This window comes from Mixophyes fleayi, chromosome 11 (genome assembly GCF_038048845.1).
Source record: "Mixophyes fleayi isolate aMixFle1 chromosome 11, aMixFle1.hap1, whole genome shotgun sequence".
NCBI lineage: Eukaryota > Metazoa > Chordata > Amphibia > Anura > Limnodynastidae > Mixophyes > Mixophyes fleayi.
This window is the reverse complement of record NC_134412.1, coordinates 35,095,912-35,119,755: the sequence shown is the minus strand read 5'-3', so window position 1 is coordinate 35,119,755 and position 23,844 is coordinate 35,095,912.

Genomic DNA, 23,844 nt, shown 5'->3' with positions numbered 1-23,844 from the left:
CAATTCTTTGCTAGAGGAAAAAAGTAAGAAAGCTTTCACCCAGTCGCAAAGCGGATCACAGACGCCATGGGGACTATGCTAGTATTAGATCTGCAACCAATATCCACTATTAATGCAGCTGGTTTTAGACAGTTACTTGAGGTCTTCTGTCCCTATTACCAAAATCCATCGCGAGACCATTTTACTAGAAAAGCTATTCCTCACACAATCAACTTGGTGTTACAGAATTTTTTAAAAAAATGACAATGAAATGCAGGAGATGCTATCTGTGTCCCGAAAAATTTAGGGTAATTTTCGTGATTCTGCAACAGCATATAAGAGATTGCAGCAGCTGCAAGAAGGCTAGAATTTGAGGGGGAATGTACTTTAGTCCAGCGAAGTAGTCACCTGTGAAGAGAGTGCAGACACGGTTAGCTTGAATCAAGTGATTGCCTTAATTATACTTTTTCAAATGCAGCTAGAAAAATTGAAGGATGAAAATGAAACTAAGCAAATCCACTAACTATATTGTAATTGTAGATCTAGGACTTAATTGGCTTCGCCAGGATCCAAGAGCTATCAACATCTTGTAATGATGTCCCCTCTTCAGTTTCTCTGGCCACTACTTTTTAGAAAAAACTTAGCTTTCCCAAGACACCCAGTGGTGATACAGATGAGTCAGCACAACATTTTGTCATTTGCTCTGCTCTAAAAGAATTTCCCAAAAATCGTGACCGTTCTGCCATAAAATGAACTACAAATTCCACGAGGAAGGCCATTATCGACAATTACATCAAAGTACACAGACTTCAGTGATGGTGGATTCCAAGGGGGATGAATTACTATTGTTTGAGGAAGATGTACACAATGATGAGGGTTAATATGATGACAGTGTAGATTGCAGGTGCTCAAATCTGGCTAAGAGAAGGGAGCTACCTGATGCTGGTATGCCTGGTAATATTTTGGGTAGAATGGTATCTTGGCAATTTTATGTTTTTCTACAGTAAACTTTCACATTTTTAGAGAGGTTTTTATTCTTTAAAAAGCTTTTTATTTAGATTGTTGTTTCCCTGACTTAAAACCACTATGCACTATAACATAGGCTTTAGCACATGAGGTAGAGGGATTAGTATCATCATGACTGAGACTGGAGAGTGACAACAACAATGACACCCCTCCTGTTTCTGTATGAGCAATGGCACAATACAATGTCACTGGAGACTTTGAAGAACATTGTCAGCCCTATTATTACAATTTCTGTTTCAGCACTGAACCCTGTCACCTCTCCTGTTACTGAGTGAGCTATGGTACAGTAAAGTGTAACTTCAGATTGAGACCAAGCCAGCCAGCCCTATAATTTCTATTTCAGCAATGACTCTTAGCAATGGAGCACTCCTCTTTGTCTGTTACCTATATAACGCAGTAGAATTTGCCAGCAAATTCAGAAAACAAGCCTGCTGGCCCTCCTATTTGTATTTCAGCAATGACTTTTAGCAATGGAGCACTCCTCTTTGTCTGTTAACTATATAACACTTCTGAATTTTCCTGCAAATTCAGACTAAAATCCTGCAAGGATTAGTATTTGTATTTCAGTAATGACAATTAGCAATAGAGCAATGGTGCTCTTGTCTTTGGGTGTATATAACACCGTACACTTATTGATGCAAATTCAGAAGAAAAGCCTGCAAGGACTACTATTTGTATTTCAGCAATGACAATTAGCAACGCAGCACTCCTTTTTGTGTTACCTATATAACACTGTAGAATTTTACTGCAGAATTACACCAACCCAGACAGCACTAGTTTTTTTTTATTTTTATGCAATAAGAATTACCAACACAGCTCTCCTTTATAACACAGTAGAATTGGACTACAGAATAACATCAACCATGTGAGCACTATTATTTAAATTTTTCTGTAGTGAGATTTAACACAGGAGTTCTCCTACCTATGTGTTACCTATATAACACAGTCGAATTGGACTGCAGAATTACACCAACCCTGCCAGCAGCAATAGTATTTGTATTTTTCTGCAATGATATTTAACACTAGAGCTTTGGGGGAGCTCTCCTGGATGTCAGTGATTACTTTCTTTAACACTGCTACCACCCTCCTCTTTCAATTCTCTAACTTTGACTGCCCAACTGCTCTATACTATATGCTACCCCTTCTCAAATGGGGCTAGATCGCTGTGGAGGATGGTATTTATAGATTCCAAAATTGGCGAGATCCGACGACATCACAATGAAGTTTTGCCTCGTTTGGAATCCGAAAAAGCGCAAAAGTTCCGAGTTCGGGTGTGTTCGGTTTCCAAGGAACCGAGCCTGAGCATCTCATATATATATATCAATATATATATTAGATATATATTCCGTGTTTGGACGTATATCCCTGTTACGTTGCTTTTTACATTGCATAAGTGATTTGCGACCAAATTCATCTTGGTGCGTATCTGAAGATCCATAGATTGTTGAATTTGCGGGTATGTTTCTTAAGCTCATGTGCGTATACTATGTTGCGCAAGTTGCGCACAGAATACGTCTGCTAATGAATCAGGCCCAGTGACTTCAAGCGTGGCACTGTGATAGGATGCCACCTTTGCAATAAGATGGTTTGTGAAATTTCATCCCTGCTGGATATTACACAGTTAACTGTAAGTGATATTATTAGAAAGTGGAAGCGTTTAGGTACAACAGCAACTCAGCCATGAAGCATAAGGCCACGAAAAATCACAGAGTGGGGTCAACGACTGCTAAGACGCATGGTGCATAAAAGTCACCATTGATCTGCTGATTTCATAGCTGAAGAGTTCCAAACTTCCACTGGCATTTAATGCGAGCAGAAAAACTGTGCGGCAGGAGTTTAATGGAATGGGTTTCCATGGCCGATCAGCTGCATGCAAGCCTCACATCACCCAGACCAATGCCAAGCTGCGGATGGAGTGGTGAAAAGCACACTAACACTGGACTGTGGAGCAGTGAAAACGTGTTATGGTATGGGGCTGTTTTTCAGGGTTTGGGCTAAGCCCCTTATCTCAAGTGAAGGGCAAACTTAATGCTTGAGCATACCAAGTCAGTTTGAACAATGCTATGCTTTGTAAAAATGACCTCCAGTTAATGCAAGGCAAGTCTGAATGTAAAGATTGCCTCATAGTTGTCATTTAAACAGTATTATATTATACATTTTCTTAGTTGCATGCATTTCAGCTTGTTTCCTTTTGCAACTCGACTGCTGAATGTTTTTACATATCCATATCATGTGTGCATGCTGTCTGTTGTATGTAAATACTTCAATCACTTTTCTTAATTCATCCAGGGTATAGAATATGAGTGGTTACTGATAATTGTAGTCTGCATACATAAGAGAAGTGGTACTGTGGTCAATTTTAAGCAGGACATAAAATATTCCAGAAATAAATCTTCAAAACCTTGCCTGTCCTTGAAAATTTGGTACAGTTGGCAACTATGATAGTTAGGAAGGAAGACACTTATTTGCTTCTATTAATAACTAAATAAATATATTACTTCATCTACCATTCGTATATTTTTATTTTTTGTATATTGTCATTCACGTTTGAGGCAATTAAAGCATCATGATCAAGAAGATGTTTTAATAAAATAAATTGATTTCTAGAATGTGTTTAAGTCTGTATTGTTTGCAGATGCAATGCCTCTCCACCCAACCTTCTTTGTAATCACCTACCCATGGCAAAATGTAAAATGTGTAGAGAAAAATAACTCATGACTAACTTATATTTTCATATCCCCTAGGAGCTAGCAAACGACTTCCTGCAAAACAAAGGATGTTAAATATTTGCCTTTTGTGTGGTTAGTTTTGTTTAGGGAAGCTTGTCAAATTGTTATTGCTAGGCTGGCTTTATTAAAGCCATCGTTAATTTGAGCAAATACCCTAATGTCATTATAGGAACACAAAAAAAATCTTTCATTTAGTGGTATACAGCGTATAACCTGGTCTTTTGCCTTAAAGGACAAATTAACCTAAACCATATCTGTCATGCCATGATTTTTAAAATATATATTATATTAGTTAGCTGAGTACAAATTATGGTGATAACATTATCAGTTGTAATAACAGAGATGAGAGATAGGGTAGTGGAATTTCACAATAATTGTGGAATAAAGGGTGAATGTGTAGATAATTTTGCACATCTCTACATTTTAGGCCCTGATTAGCATCTTGCAAAAAAAAAAAAAAAGTTTTATAATATAATTTAAAAAATTGCAAATTATAAGAATTTTGACAACACACAAATAAAAAAGTGTATAAAACACAAAGATGGTTACACAAATATTATATTATGCTTACCACTATATATTACTAGCAACAGTTTCCCTGACCACTAAAGCTTACAATGTAATATTGGTGCCTGCGGTACAGTGAATTTAAGTGACTTTTCCAAAGCTGACACTGGGATTCCAACCAGAGTCGCCGACATTAAGTAATGCTTATGAAATATTCTCTAGCTAGGCATACATTTCTATAGCATAACCCATTAAACCCTTCCCCAATGAGATTAATATTTGTTATATATTTCATAGGCCTTATGTAGGGCACAAATTGGCACATACATAAAAATGGGTCACCCACAATAACACTACTACACAATATGAGCTTCCCCTGCACTCTACTGTAGGTACCCACACAAGGTAATCCCAGGTGATATTACCTATAACATCACCAGATTACCCAGCATGCCTGCTCTGTTAAAGATAAAAGTGCTAGGAAAGCATTAAGTACCCTGCTGTCACATTGACTACTGCGTTTCAGTGGTCGAGTGGGAAGGGACCAAATCATCTCTGTTAAAGATAAAAGTGCTAGGAAAGCATTAAGTACCCTGCTGTCACATTGACTACTGCGTTTCAGTGGTCGAGTGGGAAGGGACCAAATCATTTGGTTCCTATCTGCTGGTTGAAGCTATATTAACAAGAAGTAAAGAAATATGAAAAAAACCCTATGAATTTCTGGATGTTGCAAGTTTATAGGTGAATATGTTCAATTCCTTTAGTAAAAAATATAGGGGCACCACTAAAGAAAGATAATAAACTGGTGAGGCCGTGTCAGAAGATTGGAGCATGGTTCTTTTTAACCACTGTTCAGTTATCCTCCAAAAAAAAAAAATTCATCCATAACACTCATACTTCTAAGGGGTCATTTATGAAACTGCAAAAATGTGCTGCTTCAGTACATTTATATTTGCACAAAAACATAGGCACACCTTCAACCTTGTGTTTGAAACCACTCCTGGGAAATCAATTTGTTCTTACTTTTGTGGGCTTTTGAAAAGGTGCATGATGGAATAAGTAAAAATGTCACTACTAAACCCTGCCATCACGGTTTTTATTCATTCCATATGTGTTTTCCTTCTAAAATACAGATTGTCTCAGCATTTATGAATTAAATAACTCCTGAGAGTGAGAAGAGACTGGGACTGTCATTTTTACAAGTGTGCCTTTTGTGTATTTAAATATTTTTTTTACATGGTTATTTGTGCACATGTAAATTGATGTACCAGCATCAAAAGAAGGTATCCAACTGAAAGCATAGGATGAGTTACGATTACTGGCCCTTCTTGAGCACCCTAAATATTAAGTACATGCTGTATGTGCAAACCTGATAACACTTCTATAAATGCTCCCTCTAGTTTCAATAAATCTCATTTAAATATCTGTTCCCAGAAAATTAAATCTTTGCATGTGAGTAAAATTGGAAGTACATTCATGTGCTCCTACAACATAGGCAGATGACCCATTCTGCCTATCTCTACCCACCCTGCTTGATGCCAACATTTTGACATGCAGATCCATCATCATCATCAGCATTTATATAGCGAGAATTCTGCAACGTTCTACAGAGAACTCGCTCACAGTCCCTGCCCCATTGGAGCTTACGGTCTAAATTTCCTAATACACAGACACAGACATGTTCTTCATTTGAAAATGAGGGGGTCAGCACTACCATTAGGTGAGCCTAGGCAATTGCCTAGAGCGCCAAGGTTTAGGGGGTATATTTTACCTGCAACGCCCTCACACTGAATGGCAACTGTTGACATGGAGGAGCAGCAGAAATCAGGCATGTGTGTCCAGGCTTCTTTTTTTGCTATGTCTAGGGTTGCACTTTTGAGAGAAATAGTCATATGTAAGGGTTGTTATGTTTATTTGGAAACATATATGTATTTGGTTTCTTAATAATGTCATTTAGTCCACCCAGTGCACTTAAAAGTGATCTCATCTGTAAGGGTACCTAGGGGAGGATCCACACACACACTCCAGCTCTAGCACCCCAAGTACTCAATTGATCCTGAAGACACAACACATGCAAAATGAACCACTCCTGACCACCTACAATATGAAATGAAGTGTTGTCTCAGCTGCCCACCAGGAGGGAGACATGGCAATTTTCTCCATGGGCGACAGCTGTGGATGCTCTGACCTCGCACCGGGGAACACTAACCTCCAAACAGAATTGCTCCTGTTAGAGGTTGCTACTCACCTTGTGAGGGCCGCAGGGAAATGTACGTTTACTCACCTCTGCGAGGACCGTCCAATCTTCCGCATTCTCGGTGATACCTGTGGATGAGATTGCGGTAGGCAGTTCCCTCCACACAAATTCTCACTATTACTAGTCTGCTGCAGTAGACAACCCAGACCATGCAAGCCCTACCAGCACGCGCAAGACTTAAGGAACAAACTGTCCTGCATACGCAAACTGGCCTGTATACTAGTGTAGTGTTTTACTCTAGCAAGTTAACTAAATCAATACATAATCCTGCCTCCTTGCGTACCACACTTCCAGGTACTACCCTACTCCGAGCCAAGTCACAAATCCCTGAAGGCTACTGTGGGGACTAACGCTCCGCTGACTATGAGACACCAACTAGTACTCAGATCCAAATGCACTTCCGCTTAGCCAGGGCCTGCTGGACCAGCACACCACAGAGTAAGGCAGTTATCTGTATATTATCCAGATGCTGTTAGAGCTCTTTTTACCTGCTGGGTACATGTTTTGAAATGGTTTGTAGCTCTTTCCGCAGCTAGCCACAGGCTGATAGGGTGTGTCTGCTCTGAGGCAATTTTTTTTTGATTAGCCTCAGTGCAGTCCCAGAAATTTGGTGTCGGGACACAGACTCCAAATGGATCCTGATAAATTTAAGGCTATCTCTTATTGGCCTCAACCTGCTGGAATCAAAGGACATCCAACGTTTTATAGGCTTTGCCAATTAGTAACGGCAATTTATCAAAAGTTTTTCTTCCATAGTGGCTCCTCTTACAGCATTGACCAGGAAGAAAATTGTCTATAAACGTTGGCCACCTGAGGTGATAGAAGCCTTTAAACATCTCAAGTCTGCTTTCTTCTCTGCTCTGGTTCTTCAATAACCGTTAACTACCCAATCTTTCTTTTTTGTAAGTGGACTCATCTTCCTGTAGGACAGGGACAGTTTTGTGGTAACAAGCCTCCTCAGAGAAGCTTCCCCCATGTGAGTTTTTCTCCCGGGATATTCACTTCAGCTGAGAAAAATGACGGCATTGGGGATAAAAAACTCCTAGTCATCAAGTTAGCATTGGAGGAATGGAGACATCTGTTGGAGGTTCCCCGTGACCATTTGCACATACCACAAAAATCTCCTTTACTTACAAACTTCATTGTGTTTAAATCCACCCTAGGTGAGATGGTCATTATTTTTCTCCCGCTCTGATTTTCTTAATACCTTCCATCCGGGCTCTAAGAGCCAGAAGGCCGGTGCACTGTCTCGGTCCTTTGACACTTCTGATATGGATCCCCTGCTAAAAGAAATATTCATTTTGGATCCTACATTTATTCTGGCAGTCACCACCTTTTCCAGTCCTAAGAATCCTCCAGGGAAACCTTCATCCCAGCCCATCTCCACACAAAACGTCTCAAATAGGTCCACGCTTCTCGGTTTTCTGGTCATGCCAGCACTAAAAAGACCAAAGAGCTCATCACTCACAGTTATTGGTGACCTTTCTTACACTCTGACATAGAGGAATTTGTTTCTTCATTCTCCATTTGCGCTCAAAACAAAGTACCTCAACAAGCACCTTATGTGTTATTGAATCATTTACCCATTCCCAAGCGCCCATGGACTCATCTGTCAATGGATTTTATTACTGACCTTAAGTGGTGGTCTCTCGTGCTGGTCATTTTATACCCTTGAAAGAGTTTCCCTCTGCTTCCACCTTCGCTCAACTATTTATAAAGGAGATCTTTCGTCTACATGGATGCCTGGAGGAGGAAATAGTTTGTGATCGAGGGACCCAATTTGTATCTAAATTTTGGTAAGCCTTTTACCGAACCATTGGGTTCTACCACACACAGTCAAATGATCTAACTGAGAGGATCAAGATCTACAAAAATTTCTCAGAATGTACGGTCAAACAGGATGATTGGGTTGACTTGTTATCAAGGGCAGAGTTCGCTCACAATAACCAATATCATGAATCCACCTCAGTTTGTCCCTTCTATGCAATAGAATGTTTTCATCCAGGCTTCCCCATCTTCAGAAGTACTGGTAGTGGATTCCTTGTTCCAAGACCTGTCTTCACGGTGTTCTCAAGTCAAGGAAAAACTCATTTAAGCCTCTTGGAGCAAAGAATACTTTGACAAAAAAAGACGACCCACTTTTTATTATTTCCTGCTGACATGGCTTGGTTATCCACTTGTAACTTTCGCCTTTGAGTCTCCTCTTGAAAGTTCACTCTACCCTTTATTGGTCCTTTTAAAATCCTAGAATCCATCAATCCAGTGGCCTTTAGATTAAATCTACCTCCATCCTTGAAAATACCCAATGTCTTTCACATCACTCCTGAAACCGCTCATCATTAATACATTTTCCACTCTCAGCAATCCTCCTTTGTCAATTTCAGTGCAGGATCATCAGGAATATTAAGTGACAGAAGTCCTTGAGTCCCATATTTCTAGAGGCAGCCTACAGTTCTTAATTGATTGTAAGGGTTATGGGCCAGAATAATGCTCCTGGCTTAGAGCTAAGGATGTATATGTTCCTGTCCTCTTGAAACAGTTTCACAAGAGATTTTCAAACAAACATTTTTAGCATATCCAGTGTCCATCCCTAATGGGGGGTGGGGTACTGTAAGGAATGATAATTATCTTGTCAGCAGCTCTCTTCATCCACTGGCACCGGGTGTCAATTAGCCTGAGCGGCTTCCGACGATGATGTGTCCTGTAACCGCAGGGTGGGGAATTCAAGTCCCCTGCACTATATAAGACAGCTGTGAAAACTTGATCAGTGTCAAAGCAATAGGTTTACCTCCTAGATGTCTGGCTCCCCTGATTCGATGTTACTGAAAGTATTTAGTGAACTCTCAATGTATGACCTGGCTTGTTCCTGACTCTGGTTTTGGATTCTCCTTCTGGTACTTTGTTTCCCACTGGTATTTTGGACTCGGATTGCTGATTACGAATACGGATCTCCCTTTTGTACCGCTATATTGCCTATGTATGTACCAGACCCCGGCTTGTTGACTATGTACTCCGGATCTAGCTATCCCTTTACTACATCTACACATCAGCGGGCCATTCTGAGTGCTGCGACCTGTGAACCTTTGGCAATGAAGCCCATATCTCCTTCCAGAGGTTCTTGGTGAACAATGGAGGGCCCGTTAGATTCTGCACACTGGTATGCCCACTGCTCACATTGTCTGAAAGATAACTGCGCCTTTCCATAAGGGACGTGACAGTCATCAAGAACTACACATCAAGAGAGGAGATAGAGAGAGGGGGAACATGTTACCTAATTTCAGCACATTGGAGAATCCTTACTTGCTTTATGCAAGTTACTGAAACCATTTGAAATTTTAACAAATTAATTGAGATTAAATACAGCCCTAAACAAAATAGTGGAAAAAAAGATGGAGAAGTTGAAGGAGGAGATAAAACTTAGTGTGACAGGATGGAACTTCTATGACACCCTGCCGTGTTGCTGGGGACTAAATGGCCTTGCCTTGCCATTGTCTCCTTTCTTTATCCCAATTGCACCCTTTTAAACGCATGGGGGGGGCTCTGCTGCCTCACCTCTCTGAGTATGCGGCTCAGCCTGCTGGACCCCCCAGGAGACACTGCACCTCTTGGATTCATTTGAATCCAGGAGGTTGGTCTGTAAGACTCTCAGGCTGCCACTGCAAGCTGGCTGCTGGGGGTTGAAGGCTCCAGAGCTGTTCTTGCACATGTGCAGTGACAGGACTCTGCAGGTTTCTGGGCAAACCTAGCAATTCTGCAAATTTTGTTGGCCTTGTAGATCAAGTCCTTTATTCACTTTGCCAAGACACAAGGGTTTGCAGCATCTTGAAATTGTATCACAACATTTTGTCAACCATGCTCATTCTTAGGTTTTAGTCATATATAATGTCTTTCATTCCAAGGGACACAAATCATAACAGATGCAGACAGCTCTTTGTGGGCAAGCTGTCAGGTCAAGATTCATATGACACGTCTACTGCTTCCGCTTCTCCTAAACATGTTACTTGCAGAAAAAAATCATGCATTTTCTAAGAGTCACACTGATAATGAGTCAACACAGCACACCAAAGTGAAAGGTTATGACATCGGGGGGTAAATGTATTAAGCTGAGAGTTTTCCGGCGGGTTTGAAAAGTGGAGATGTTGTCTATAGCAACCAATCAGATTCTAGCTGTCATTTTGTAGAATGTACTAAATATATGATAGCTAGAATCTCACTGGTCTTTCAAACCCGCTGGAAAACTCTCAGCTTGATACATTTACCCCCTGGTCTGGTTGAAAAGAAGTGTCCAAACCGGCTATGGTGTACTTAAGCTGCCAATCTCCAGTGTGTACTCGGAAAGAGTGTTTAGTGCATCCAGAAACATTGTGAGTGATCATCGTAAGAGATATTTCCCAAAAATGTAGACAAACTGGTGTTCGTCAAAATGAACTACAAAGTGTATGAGGAATACCATTGTTACCGACAATTGCAGAATCTGCAACGTTTGATTCCGGTGGGGATGAACTAATATTGTGTGATGATGATCTTGACATCAGTGATGAGTATGATGATAAGGGTGATGACATTGTCACCATAGAGGAAGATAACCACTGATAGCTAAATGCCCGTTAGTAATTTGTTAAAATCCCTATCTATTCTCTACAGTTCAACAACCTAAAAGTTCGCTGTTGTGGTGGCCCAAACAAATCAAGCCCCAAAAGTGGCAGTTCCTGTCACTGAGGTACTTGGTCTGTTAAACTATGTACATGTCCTTTTTAACATATGGGTGACCAGTTGCTCCAAGGATAAATACATCTGAACTATTTTACATTTGTACCTTAGTCTGTCAGCTCTGTAAAATGCTATGCGCTAGACATTCATTTGGTCGACATTCATAAAGTTGACAACTTTAGGTCGACAATGCAGATGTCGACAACATTATAAAGTCAACAATTCAAATGTTAACAGTATTATACTTTCGTGTTAGGGTTTGGGATAGGGCTAGGGACAGGGTTAGGGAAAGGGACAAGGCTAGGGACAGGGTTAGGACTAGGGACAGGGTTAGGGACAAGACTATACACAGGGTTTGGGATAGGGTTAGTGCTACGCAGGGGCAGATCTAGAAAACTACTGTACCCGGGGCGATTTAGGGGGGGGGATTCAGGCCCCGCCCCTTTCTAACAGTTTAGGCTGCCGACGGCTGCACATTATGTGCAGGTCCGTCCAGCCGTGACAGGCAGGGACAGTGTGCTGCCCGGCTGCTCTGATTGTGTTTTAAACACAATCAGAGCAGCCGGGCAGAACACTGTCCCTGCCTGTCACGGCTGGACCGACCTGCATATACTGTGCAGCCGTCGGCAGCAAGTGTCTGCTAGGGGGGGCGATCGCCCCCCCCCCCTGGATCCGCCACTGGTGCTACGGATAGGGTAATGGTTAGAGATATTATTGTGAAGCTACTAATACTGTCTAAATTTGAATTGGAACTAATTATACTGTGAATGTCATTATTGTCAAGTTTCCAACCCTGTCTATGTAAGGGTGCCCACCATAAAAACTAAAATCATGATTTATTCTCTCCAGTTCAACAAATAACAACCAAAATGTTTGCTTTTGTGGGGGCCCAATCACATCAAGCACTTAAGCCACAAAAGTGGCGGTCCCTGTCGCAGAAATGCTTGGTATATTAAACTATGTGCGTGTCTTTTTTCATTTTAAGCAAGTTTTTTTTTTGTTTTTCTTTCATTTTTATTCTGGGAGCAAACAAACAACAAAACTAAACCCACGCAGGGGCACTTAACATGTGTCATATAATCAAACACTGTACAAACATAGAGCACTGCAGATGAAGCATCCATCTCTTCAACATCAAAGCACATGTACAGAATGAGGTCAAAAGAGAAAACAAACAACGTATAACACATCATGCAAGCAAGGTTAAACATTACAAAGCAAATATTCAATATGAACAAAGGGAAAAGTTATGGGGAGTACCTGGGTGCCTGCCCGATACATAATATAGCAAGCGCTTCAATTCGGGCAGCTCCTCCATGCCAAAGAGATATTCTCCACCTATTTTCAGATTTATTGTACATATACAGTAGAGTCCCATGACATGTGCTTGTCCTTTTTAACATATGAGTGGGTGGGTGGGCCCAAGGACAATTCCATTAAGCACCATTTAACATTATGGCTTTGATCTATAATTATATGTTAAATGTCTACTGATGCTGCTATCCATCAAATGATCTCTTATTCTTACTGCCTCTTCACCTTCTATGGTGCATGCTGTCTAATGTTTAAAACATATAGGGCATTAAGGAAAGTAAGGCAAAAAAAAGAGTACATTTTCTCCAGTACAAACCATGTTACAATGCAAGGGGTGAAAATTTGTTTATTATTTTGCAGATAAGTTACATACTGGCTGTTTTTACATCTAACAGACAAATACTTGCTAGATTTATTTTACACTGAAATTTAAAGTTGATCTAGGACATGCCCTACCTTAACTATAAATCTGTCCTCACATTTTAACTTTACCTCCCCCTTCAATGCACAATGCAATATGGTCTTGCCCAAAGTCACTCCTTTTTTATGCTTTGCTCTCCTTAATGACTCAGGCCCATAGTGTGCGTGGTCTTTCACCATTTACTTTCTGGGTTGAGTCCACCTTTCTACTTGACCATCCCATCAGTCTATGCTCTGCATGCTTTGTATCATTTAGCATTGCAGCATGCTTTGTAAATAAAATTGTAAATAAAATACTCTTCCTCCTCATCCTCCTTTAAGCATAGTAGTGCTAGCACACAATGCTAGGTTGTTCACAGGCAAGCTACTCTTTGTATCGCTGGTTTCACCAAGAAACATATCAGTGTCTATCTGCTGTAAAACTCAGCAATGTAATTTTTGACATTCAGCGAATACATGTAGATACTTTATGCACATAGCTGTGCCTCTATGTTTCATAGGGATTGTATCTTTTATTGAATTGCCATGTATTTGTGTCACTGCTCGGTCACTAATTTTAGCCTAACAGCTCGCTGCAGCCTTTGACCAACATTTGGTGAAAATTTGGACAGTTGTGAAGAGGTCATTAGAAAATAGACTGTAAATAAATGTTAATGTCATAAATGTAAAATGCGGGGACAGATTTATAGTTGGGGTCGGGCATGTTCTAGATCAACTTTAAATTTCAGTGTAAAAATAAAGCTATCAAGTATTTGTGTGTTACATGAAAACAGTCAGCATTTTTCATACATGCCAAATAATATACTAATGTGTACCCCTGCATTGTAACATGGTTTGTACAGGAGAAAATTTACTCCTATTTTTGTGATACTTTCCTTAATGAATAAGGCTTTTTCTCTTCCAATTTATTAATTATATGCAACTTTTGTAGCCAAAAAAACTGTAAAATGTCAGGACCAGTACACCTCCCACCGAAGTCCATTTCTTTAGGAAATGATACATTTAAAAGTTGTACAAAATAGGGAAAGACAAAGATGCTATAATTATCTTTAAAAGTGTTTATTCAACATTGCTGAAACCTTTTCGGGACAAGACTTCCCAGAACAATGGTTCAGAAAAAGAAGCACAAGCTAATCCTTTTACAGATCAATATTCTGATATCCTAGTGCCATCAACTGTGTTTCAGAACCAATGTCACTGTTCCTAATATAAGTTCTTGCCACCAAAATAACACTGTTGCTCTAGAGAATCTACTGTCTTCATGTGATTACATCCAAATCCATGAAAGACCCACAGCTCTTAAAAAGAAGTGATCAGGAAGCTTTACTACCAGCTGACCAGTATCAACCTGGTCATCAGTACCAAAACATTTGTCTTTGTGAAAATACATTGTCTAGTATCAAAGAAAAGGACCCCAATGAAAAGAATTTTATGAGCTGTGAAAATAGTATCAATAAAACATCCTTGTACTTAAGTTTTGAGAAAACACATGTTTCTGCTGACAATTTCATATCTAAAGAACAGTTAATGAGGAAATTAAAGAAATATTAACCATTCTTGTCATTAAATGAAAAGGACAGAGATGCAAAGATCCAGTGTTTGAGGAAAAGTTATGAGGAGAAAGTAGGAATTTCTAGATAGTTGTACACATGTGACAAATACTACAGAATGTTTGCAAATCAATTAGAAATCACAAAAGAAGGAAAAAAGGTTAAAATGGCTTTAACTCCTGATAAAGGCCCATGACTTTTCCCCAACAGCTGTTTCTGGGTCTGTTAGTATGTCAGGCTGTACCACCATAAAAAGGATCACTGTCAAAACAAAAGCCAGTTGGTTTCTTCATGGACTGATAGCGGACAAGATGAAGATAGTCAGTACATGTATCAAGAAACAAACTAAAAACTGAAAGCTCCGGTAAGGACAAAGAATAGTTTAAGAGAAAACTACAATGACAAACTGTCATCTCATTAAACCAATTCTGTGGATAAAAGTTCTGTAGTGATTAGCAAAGCAAAGGTTTTGAAAACTGACCAGAGCTCTGTTACTCACGTTAATTTCAAAAGAGATTCTCTTGACATTGGTAAAGGTAAGGTATGTAAAGCTGAAGTATCAGCTGAAGTATTAGGTCAGTAGAAATGGACCTAAAAGTTGTGAAGAGTCAGAGGACACCATTTAAAGTTGAAATGGATGTCCCAGCAGAAATAAATGTTGCAAACAGTCATATAAAACTACAAGGATTGCAGATAGTGCATAAACTACAGACTGAAGAGTTCCTAATCTCTGTCACCATACCCCTATAAACATGCTTAAACAAACCAAACATAACACTAAGAATAACAACACCATACAACTGTTAATTTTAAATAATTTAAGTTACAATTTATTAGATTTCAATTATAATTTGCTTAATTTAAATCAGTGGTGGAGAAGGCAAGGATGGTAAGGCAATCCCAACTATGTCAAACTTACCAAACATTGTATGGTCGTCCGGCACTAACCACTGGTCCCAGGAAAAGTCCTATACGATTGATCGGTGGTAACTCATGCGTCCGCACTGGTCCCAGGTCAAGTCGTTTACGATTGGCCGGTGCTAAATCTGGCGTCAGCTTGCATTCCCCCCTCTCTTCTCACAATGTCCTGCCCGTACAGAGCAGGCCAAGGAGCCCTGTTTAAAGAATTAAATGCCAAGGTGCTTCGAAGAGGGTAGTGCCCTTTGACCAATCCGCGATAGCACCATGTGACCGGTTGCCGACTAACCAAATTTGCCTTCCTGCCACAAATCTGTTCCTCAAAACAAAAGGTTAATGACACATAATAAATACCAAACATATAGGGAGGGTGCAGTGGGATTTCCAGCCGACTACGTATATCCTCGCCAGGGAGTCAACAGCCACCCCCATCCCATTGGATGGGAAGAGGAGAGGAGTTAACCCTTAAGCTGCAGGTATCATTTGTTATCCCTATTATCTGAGTTTAGGGACGTTTCGTTTATGACTGCACTTGTCATTGCCATCAGAAGGTAAAATGTGTCAGAAAGCTGGAGAAAATGCATATTGAAAAAATGTCCTGAAAATAAAATACAAAACCTGAGTCTGCACAACGGGGATACAAAGAAAAATAAGGATTTAAAAAAGTAACTTACTACGTCAACTAAACAAATAATGGATGCAAAATGTAATGATATTGCAAGTTCAGGAAAAGGTTTGAATACAATATACTAGAATACTGAATACTAGAATGAAAAGTACAACTTTGTTCTGCATTCCTCCTATAAAGTGGACAATGGCACCAGCATCAAATAATTCTATAAAACAGACAGTGCACATAGTCCAATAGTTGGCCTTCCCACACAAGTAAGTATGTATAATACTCACATTGATGCAGATTTAGTTGCCAAAAACATCTGTCTTGTCAATGCAATTGAAACTCCACATTCTGAGATATTAAGAGGACAGAATTTGGCACCGCAAAGAATACATGTACAGATGAAGATATGGTGGCTGACGATTTATGCTATGTGATGGAGTTAGAGAACTATATAGATTTATTCTTGGAATTGATTTGGAGAAAGCAAATGCAAAGATGGTAGTAACAAAAACCTTCATTAAGATGAGAGAGAGAGCCCAATGACAGGAGGATATTTCCTGATATGGAAATTACTGTTATATTAACTCTCATTATGTGTGTGTACAGTTGTGTCGGCAATATGCATCCATCCATGGGTGTCAAAGAAGACCTAAATAAAAATTGACAAACAACAGATCATGGCTCCAAAATGCAGATTGCACCAACTAATTTACAAAATTGCAAAGCATCCATTTAATATAACCCTAAACCGCTTTTTACTTGTATCTTAGAGAATTAATATTTTTTCCCTCTTGGGAGTCATAAATTGGAAAATTGGATGCTGGATTGCGTACTTACGTACTAATAATGAGGAGGTTGATGATGAAGGTGCCGATGGTTGAAGATTGCATGAGGTGTCTATCCATTTGGCTGCTAGCTGATTCTAGGCTTATACACATTTCTGAACAACCAAGTTTTGTGTGCAAAGCATCCCTATGAAATATAGTGGCAGAGCACTGGCTGATAGGATGGCCATTTTACACACATACGTTAAAAAGGACATGCACTTAGTTTAACAGACCAAGCACTTCAGCGACAGGGACTGCAACTTTTGTGGCTGAAGTACTTGATTTGTTTTGGGCCCCTACAACAAAGAACATTTGGGTTGTTGATTGTTGAACTGAAGAATTGATATGGATTTTAACAATTTACTAATAGGCATTTGGCAGTGGTCATCTTCCTCAATGGTGACAGATAATGTCATAATCACCATCCTCCTCCTTCTCCTCATTATCTTTTTCAAGTGCAACACATTCATTATCAGATCCACAATTATCCGCCTCATCCTTTTGCACATTTGCAAATTCCAAAGTAGCATCCTCAATTTTTATGTCTAAATCACTATTACTACTCATCCTCACATTTCCAAATAGTTAAGACATTTTGGAAGGAAGTTGCTGTATAATTCCAGTGTTGAAATCTGAAATACAGACTTGTTTATAGCACTCATGGATACCTTCCTTAGACTTTCCTCAAGATTCTCTCAGTGGCCAAGTTGTCATTCAGCCTCAGTGTTATTTTTCAGGCACTAATTTGGCTGTTTTAGAGGTGACAGTGAAAAACCTACACTCTGAGCGAGAAGGTGGTGCATGGAAAACTAAGGAAGATGCATGACCATATTGGGCACTCCATTTTGTAATGGACATCCTAATAATGTAGAATCCTTTTTGTTAAATAAACAATTGTCCACTGCAATTAATGTGGTTCCAATGCACAAAGAGATTTAATTGCCAAATATAACAAAGTATAACCGATATATTACGCTGCACACTGAATCCAGTAACAGTTATCATTCCTGAAGTCTGTGTGTAGAGAGAGAGAGAGAGAGAGAGAGACATACTTTGTCCAGTGGCCTGTTTTATACAGTTTGAGTTGAAAAAAACAGTGATGATGTCACAATGTACACAAAGGTAACACAAAGATCATTCTTCATTGGTTCAAGGCTCAGAATAGTTCAGTACAATGTAAGTCATAGGTCAGTTCAAATAATGCTTCTCCAAAGGTTTGGGCAACTCACTCTAACAGCTATGTACATGCTTTACCTCAGGGAACTGCTGAAAATCCAGTTTAAACTAACCTATTAACATATTCAGTACAGAGTATTTTTGAGTATCAATCTCATACTAATCATAACTAGCGATCGCAATATGCGGTTGCTTTTGCGATGATACCGGATTCCTGCTGGTGAAATGCTGATTAATATACGACCAAACACAATACATTTCTTATGATCTGAACCCTAAATATTTTTAATGTAGTTTTACCATACTGTGATAAATCTCTAAGCCTTTTATATTAATAATAAAAGAATGTCAGTTGAAAAGTTTATTAAAAGTGAACTATTTACAAGCGTAAGTAGGAATGTAAATGTATTTACTGTGTTTTCCTATGCAAAGGAAACTATAACAATCGATATTTATTAATTTAAACGATCATCCAATTATTTGACTTTGACAATATCTGTACCAGTACCAGCAATAAAAGTACCCTTCTAGCAAAACGTTGGCATGGTATAAGCCTTGTCTTGCCACTACGAGTGGTGTATGGAATGTTAGCTATTTTACTGTTTGTGGACAAAACACTACGTTCATCAGAACATTTTCTCTTAGTCCTCCTCCTTACATCAAGAGCTGATGTTTTCTCTGAGATTGACAAGCCGTGTTTGGATTTTGAGGATGCTATCTTACACTTTGTTCCCGCATGACTTTTTTTTTACTAGAGGTCATACACATATTACATAGTACTGGCAGTAATATTCCCACCCAAAAACAGAAGTGTCCTGCCTGACATTTCTATTTCTGTTGATAACATGACCATAAATCCCACCCCGCAAGCTCATTGCCTAGATGTAATCCTTGACTCACAACTGTCGTTTATTCCCCACATCAACTCTATATCTAAATCATGTTACATACATCTAAAGAACATTCCCAGAATACACACATATCTGACACAAGACACCGCAAAAACATTAATTCATGCACTCATCTCCCGCATCGATTATTGCAATTCCCTCCTTACTGGTCTTCCCAAAGTCAGACTTGAACCCCTACAATCTATTTTGCACCCAGCGGCTATATTGATTTTCCTTGCAAACCGTTATTCCTCTGCTCAGCCACTCTGACAGTCTCTACATTGGTTGCCTGTATTTTAACAAATCCAATATAAAATTCTTCTACTAACATATAAGGCCATCAACAAAATTGCACCGACATACATTTCCTCACTTGTCTCAAAATATCTCCCAACTCGACACCTCCATTCTGCACAAGATCTACGTCTCTCTTCCACTCTCATCACATCCTCCAATTCTCGGCTACAGGATTTTTTCCGGGCTGAACCCACTTTGTGTAATTCTCTCCCTGGCACAGTAAGACTTTCCTCTAGTCTTCAAACCTTCAAGTGTTCACTGAAAACCCACCTCTTCAGACAAGGTTATGATATTCCTCAACCAGCATATTAATTTCCCTAGATTACCCTATTACCATTCTCTACACAGCTAACGCAAGACAACAACCCTCTGACCAACATTGCCACAGACAGCCCACTCAGTACTTTTACCTTTGCATTCTAACTGGTCCATTGTGCAATATGATGTAGCACATGCCCTTGTGTTTCAAACTCCCATTGTCCTATAGATTGTAAGCTTGTGAGCAGGGTTCTCTTACCTCTCTGTCTATCTGTATTACCCAGTATTGTCTTATTAATGTTTGTTCCTAATTGTAAAGCGCTATGGAATCTGCTGGCGCTATATAAATAAATGCTGTTGATGATGATGATGATGATGGAATGCACCTGAGTTTTATAATGATCTATGATTGATATTGACTTCAGTATGGAGCTACTTGTAGCACCACAACAGGTGAACTCCCATGAGATAGGAAAAGGAAGAAATTACCTTACAATTCTTTGGACAATATATTATATAATTGACACTTAGAAAATTGTTTTCTTTTTTTTTCTTTTAAATGTATGTGTTTTTTGGGGAGGTGCTGCTGCTCGCATTCCCCAAACATCCTGTTTTTTTTTTGCTTAATAAATAAGTTGTCACTGACTGCCCCTCATAACAATTCCTTTGACTGGTAGAACAACACTTGGAATTTAAAAAAAGAAATTAAGAAATATATGTTTAATGTGGGGTGCTGCCGACGATCATACAGCACCTATTTTTTCCCACTATATACTTCTGATGTCACACTCACTGATACTGCCCCTCACAAAATTGGTTTTAGCTTCACACACTTTGTATTTTAAAGCAAGAACTCTATTTAGTATTTGCTTTTTTGGTGTGTGCTGCTCATAGTCATACAGGAACAGCACCCTTTTTTTATCCACTAAATACTAGTTCAGATGTCTATACCAGTATATATGTACATATAATAGTATATTATAATATTATTAATAACAACCAGTAATCTACTCGGGCTAAACTCTCTAAACCCTATTGATCAGCACCACACAAATCTAGAAGACTGATCTCTACATAAATAAACTACAGTAAAATGACAGCCTGCTTGCTATCTAAATTGCCTATTTCACCCTGTCTAACCATGTCTAACCCTCTCTACTCTCGATTTTCAGAGCAGAACACTTCAGCTAACATCCTCCCTACATGCTGTCTGTCCTAAAATGGCAGATGAGAACAGGAGGGAGAGCTATAACACAATAGATACCGATCCAAAAATCACGTTTTGCTTCATTTTGAGATTTGAAATTGGCGTGTGAAAACAAGGCTGCTCACAGATCGCCTCTGATCCCCAAAAGTAGGATCTGTCGGATTAGACAGAATCCAAACCGCTCATCTCTATAATGCACAGGCTTTCTTATGAATGCAAAAAAAGTGTTTTTAAATGCTCTTAAATGACATTAAGTTATCTATATTTAAAGAGAATCTGTCACCATTCATTGATTTACTACAGAGTGCATTGGAGATTATTTGATTAGCAAATTAAAGGGACTCTCTTTTTTTTTAAAATTCTTTATTTTGGATGGTCAGTCAATAAAAGGCGTGTACAATATGAGGTAAAATGTCTACAATGTATACATAGAAGGACATTAACATTGTAGTAGTATCCAGCGAAGGCGCCCTTCGACAACTTGAAACATAAATTGACCATATTTACATTTTTATTTTTATTGCTTTTGTTTAAGTATATAAGCCAATAATACAAAAGGTAGAATGGGTAGGAGGGGTGAAGGAGAATTAGAAGGGAAAGGGAGGGGGGGGAGACCACAGGGACTCTCTTTTTGATCTCTCTGACTTCTGACTCAAGCTATCTAATCTGTACCTCACAGTGCTCCTGCTCTGGAGGAGCTAGCTTGAGAGAGATCCTAGTGCATAGAGAAAGCATTTTGTATATACTGTAATACTGCCCTGAGACGTCATGGTCAAACAGGAACCCCAATTTATGTTAACTAAATAGTACAAAAAGTATTATCACCAAAGTCATGACCAAAGTGTTGGCAGTAATGTGCGGGTCCACGATGGCATCTCTGAAAAGGACTTCGCCAGCCTTGAGTCAAAGAGAGGCAAGGCCCCAGCCATGTTCAGGAAAGGCTTTTATTGAGGAAGGAATTTGTGTAGATTTTTAAAAATACATGTAATACATACAATAAATGTATACAAATAAAGTACAGTCTGTATGGTTTCTGGTTTGTAATGTCAATATGACATATGGTATGTTAAATTATGTAAACATTTAAAAAGATGCCATTCTAGTATATGTATAATGTTACAAAATAGGTTATTAAATTAACGAAAATACAAAATACAGCAGCACACAATGAAACAAATGTCAGTGATTATAGGTCTTCTGAGGGGGAGGTTTGGAGGTCCTGGATCACAGACACAGTTTTGGGGCAGTATGGAGCGATATGACTGTGCTGACCAATTCTTATTCTAAATGTTGTTCCTATTGCGTACTGTGGTGTTATCTCAGTATGAGTAAGTTGTTAAATTGATCCTATATATCACCTCTTATCATTGTGAAAGGTGGCGTTAAGAGATGATACTTAACTGGCATAATATGCAATTAATAATAAATATGCCCCATAGACTGGATGTTGAAGCCATAAAGATTTGCTCATGTTGGTATTCCATCCTTGGTTATTTGTCCTCTTAGAATATTTTCACCTGGCCAAGGCTTATATACAATTTATCTCCTTAGGTGAGATTAATATGCATGTCTTTAAGTGTTATTACTTACCTCTCTTGGAAGGGGTAATTGATCCCTGTTATTCGGGTACTGACTCGGGACAGGAAAGAGGCATATCTTATCTCTCTGTCTCTGTAGTTGTATCTCTGTAGTTGTGATCCCTTTAGCAGCTGTCTCTGTAGCTGTCCCTATGGTTGCTCTCTATGGGGTAGATTTATTAAAACTTCTAAAAAGGAAAAGTGGAAGTGTTGCTCCTAGCAACCAATTAGATTGTAGCTAGCATTTTCTAGAATGTCCTAGATAAATGATAGCTAGAATCTGATTGGTTACTATGGGCAACACCTCCATTTTTCCTTATTAGAATGTTTGATACATTTACTCCTCTTTCACAGATTCCCATTAGCCCTTGATCTCTCTCACATGCCACTCGGCTGGTTATCAATTTCTATTTTATCTGACATTTGTAACATATTAACATCAAATACCATTGCTTCATTGACTAGTCCTATTTAATTTCTTAACACTTTCCATTCTAACATCCTTATATAACTAATTTTTAAGGAAGTCCAGGGAACTACAATGTAGTAAGACAATAACATTTGAATGTGAAGCACAGTTCTCTTCATTTCATTTATGCTCTACATACAATCCATTTTATATGTTCTAAAGAGAACACAGATTACATGCAGTAATTATGGCCACGTGGGTATGTTCAAATTCATATTCTATCATGGAGAAAATAAAACATGACAATGGATGTCTTTATAGCAAAGTAAGTAATAGGTTTCTGTTTCTTTCTGTCATCATTTTTATGAATGTAATTTAATCTTTCAGTGATTCAAAGGCATTCTGTGTTCACTAGAAGATTAATAAGTGCAGAGTGCTAGGCATGTGTAAAGGGCAGCATGATGCACTTTGTAAGAGGATGGCTGGTGCTGAGAGGGCACATAGTGTCCTAGGAGAAGTTCGGAAGGGTTTTCATTACTTGAATTACAGTTACTAAGGGAATGTCAAAACAAACATGTTTTCTTTGAGTGTTGACAGCTTCAGCTGAATCATCAGACTGGATAATAATGCACCGAGCTAAAAGAATCGTTGATATTTATGCACTTCTCAGTTTGTCTTTGGAGAGCTGTGAAAGCCTTTTTAATTGATTACTTCATCAAAGCTCTCTTTTGCAGACAAATTGCAAGTGATAGACAGTCAACGGAGAACTAACCTTGTATCATGTTAATGATGCTAATGCATTTGGTAGTTTAATGGAAACATTCAATGAGCATGTTTCTTCATTCTGCCAAAAAGATTTAAAAAAATGTAATTTTGAAGTAGAAGAAACACTTACACCATAAAAAAGAGATTTCAGACTTGTTACACCGACAAATTTGCCACTTTAAGGCCTTGTAAATTATGGCATATGTCCTGCCCTTACTAAGATGATGGGTCATGTGCATGGACGGTGGGACCCAGTAAGTATAAGACAGAAAACACAATGCAAAACAAAAAGCACAAATTTTTGGCCTCAAAGTTCCACTTTTTCTCTGCAGATAAAAATGATAATTAAAATGATATATAACCTTAATCATAGTTGCCTACTCTTCCGGAATGTCTGGGAGACTCCCAA